The sequence below is a fragment of the Schistocerca piceifrons genome, chromosome 3 (assembly GCF_021461385.2).
Source record: "Schistocerca piceifrons isolate TAMUIC-IGC-003096 chromosome 3, iqSchPice1.1, whole genome shotgun sequence".
In the NCBI taxonomy this organism is placed as follows: Eukaryota; Metazoa; Arthropoda; class Insecta; order Orthoptera; family Acrididae; genus Schistocerca; species Schistocerca piceifrons.
In genome coordinates this window covers 350,589,716-350,592,882 of record NC_060140.1, presented here as the reverse complement: position 1 = coordinate 350,592,882, position 3,167 = coordinate 350,589,716, and the positions used below count along the sequence as shown (strand labels likewise).

At 40.1% G+C, this 3,167-nt stretch overlaps 1 non-coding gene across 1 annotated transcript; it reads left to right on the top strand.

Annotated features, from left to right (window-relative positions):
* The first annotated feature begins 800 nt into the window (after nt 1-800).
* Trnaa-cgc lies at nt 801-873 on the top strand. The gene has a single exon. It is a non-coding gene; the product is annotated as a tRNA-Ala (tRNA).
* Nucleotides 874-3,167: the final 2,294 nt, after the last annotated feature.

Sequence of the window (3,167 nt, the reverse complement as noted above, 5' to 3'; positions counted from 1 at the left end):
CTACGGTCGCAGGTTCGAATCGTGCCTCGGGCATGGATGTGTGTGATGTCCTTAGGTTTAGGTAGTTCTAAGTCTAGGGGACTGATGACTTAAGATGTTGAGTCCATAGTGAGAGCCATTTGAACCATTTTTTGATGCCGTGCTGTTAGCGAAGGCACTCGTGTCGGCTATCTGCTGCCATAACCCACTAAAGCAAATTTCGTCTCACTGTACCAAGGGATACGTTTGTTGTACGTCTCACTTTACATCTGCGGTTATTTCATCCTGTGTTGCTTGTCTGTTAGCACTGACAGTTCTAAGCAATCGCCGATGCTCTCGGTCGTTAAGTGAAGGCCGTCGGCACTGCGCTATCCGTGGTGAGAGTTAATAACGGAAGTTTGGTATTCTCGGCACACTCTTCACACCGTGGATCTCGGTATATTGAATTCCCTAAAGATTTTTGAAACTGGCCGTCCCATGCCTCTAACTCCAACTAACATTCCTGGTTTAAAGTACGTTAATTCCCATGGTGCTGTCATAATAGCGTCGGAAGCCTATTCACATTAATCACCCGAGTACAAAGGACAGTTACACCATTGCACTCGGTATATGTCCATATCGCTGACCCACGAGTTTCGTCATCTCAGTCTGTATGCCGCTGTGAGTGTGTCGACTGTCGTATCAAACTCTATTGGCAGTGGCTGATAGTGAAAAGCGTAGACGCACAATCAAGGTTCCAACAATTCATTTAAAAGAAAAAACATAAAATTTTTTGCTATTTACTTGCAACATAACAACACTTAGAGAATTACTATTGACCGAGCGAGGTGGTGCAGTGGTTAGCACACTGGACTCGCATTCGGGAGGACGACGGTTCAATCCCGTCTCCAGCCATCCTGATTTAGGTTTTCCGTGATTTCCCTAAATCGTTTCAGGCAAATGCCGGGATGGTTCTTTTGAAAGGGCACGGCCGATTTCCTTCCCAATCCTTCCCTAACCCGAGCTCGCGCTCTGCCTCTAATGACCTCGTTGTCGACGGGACGTTAAACACTAACCACCACCACCACAATTACTATTTATCATTAAACATTAACAGTACTTTTTACTATCATCATTTCACTAAACAACGATTTAAAAGAAGAGGGAACTCAGCTAAACTCTGATCTAATCCGTAAAGCAAGGAAACGTTTATAAAGAGCAGTCACTATTTCCTTTTTAATGAAACAAGTTTTAATCATGTACAGTTTACAGTCAAGATACTTATGCTAACCAACGATACTTAAATTAAAACTCTTAATTAAAAGCAACTCCAACAGCAAAATTTGAAAATCACCATGTTTAAAACAAAATATTTAATCCATTAAATCACGTCAGTATCCAGTCCATTGTAGCTTCCTCTTACTGAAAATTACTCCGAACTTTTCTTTGGCAGCTGAACAGGTTGGCATGTATTAATTTCGGTTATCGAACAATAAGAAATTAGATCCACGAACTTGCCCCTCATAAACGAGAGTATTTACGTACCAAAGTGCAGACTTCCCCTGAAACACAACCGCTTTGGGAAGAGTTGAAAATAATCGCTTTGTAAGACCCACTAGACAACTTTAACAGCAAATGCCTTCAGCTATTATCATAACCCTTTAACTGCTCTCCACTGCAAGAATATAGTCGTGAAACAATCAGACTAAGAATCTTAATTCTACCCTTACAAGGCGACGTCTGTATTGGAAAAAAGCCGAAATACAACCACAGTCTAACGCGTCGCGACTCTCAATCTCTTTTTTTGCTATCTCTGCGACTGCAGCGCCCCAATCGACCAGGAAGTTATACTGTTGAGTTCGCCGATATCTTGTTCATGTAGGCCTGCAGAATGGTTTTTTACAAACGGGAGTGTCTGTTGCACAATAAATTGGAGCAAAAACGAAAAGAAAACACCACATTTGTCGCTTTTACGGATAATAATGACTCTAGGAGATGTGCACCGCTACACCACGGAACAGTTTATTTACCATTTTCTTGTAAACTACTGACACCTACTAGAGAATATCGTGTTCCTTAAGAAGAAAAAGATGCTAGTAAACAGCAGAGGACCTGATCTTTTGCAGAAAGATGTCGTATGTCTACTAAAAAACGTGAAGTTCTCTTCGCTACACTTTCGGCTAAATTAGTGGATGTATACCATAATAACGTTTATGGACTGCAGTACCTACATTATTTAACGGAGCAGATAAGCTACCACAACTGTAGCTGAAGGAGAAAACCACATAGACGTGACAATGAAAGAACAAAAGCAATAAAATTGTTTCCCAATACAGAAGAAACCAATTCCACAATTCTTGCTGTATCTGAATCCTCAATACATTGGTTTTTGAAGCGAAAGTAATTATATTTACATAAATATTTATGTATCAGAATGTCATGTGAAGTGTAAGACGTGCGAAACATGAGGCCCCCTACAAAGTTGTTACGCGTCAAGGAAAGTCATAATAAGAACAGACAACAAATGAAATATATTCTTTTTATGCATGAAATATGTGTTTATATTCTCTTGTTTTGAGTGGAAAAAGCTGCAGTTATACATATATTCGAAAGTATTTCTCCATCATTAAGCTGTTGCTAATGTCACTGAATCAGGAATATGAGGCTGTTTTTACATGTATTTCAAGATTTTCGTGTCTCTTGATAATTTACTTATGCTTGTAACTCAAAAATGTAATAACCATTTCGTTAAATAACTAGAAAAATAATTAAAAACAAACTTTAATTTTACGACTGCTTTCTCATCGCATAGGGCGCTGAGGAAGAAATTTCTGAGGATGTACGTCTGGAGTACAGCATTGTATGGTAGTGAAACATGGACTGTGGGAAAACCGGAACAGAAGAGAATCGAAGCATTTGAGATGTGGTGCTATAGTCGAATGTTGAAAATTAGGTGGACTGATAAGGTAAGAAATGAGGAGGTTCTACGCAGAATCGGAAAGGAATATGTGGAAAACACTGATAAGGAGAAGGGACAGGATGATAGGACATCTGCTAAGACATGAGGGAATGACTTCCATGGTACTAGAGGGAGCTGTAGAGGGCAAAAACTGTAGAGGAAGACAGAGATTGGAATACGTCAAGGAAATAATTGAGGACGTAGGTTGCAAGTGCTACTCTGAGGTGAAGAGGTTAGCACAGGAAAGGAA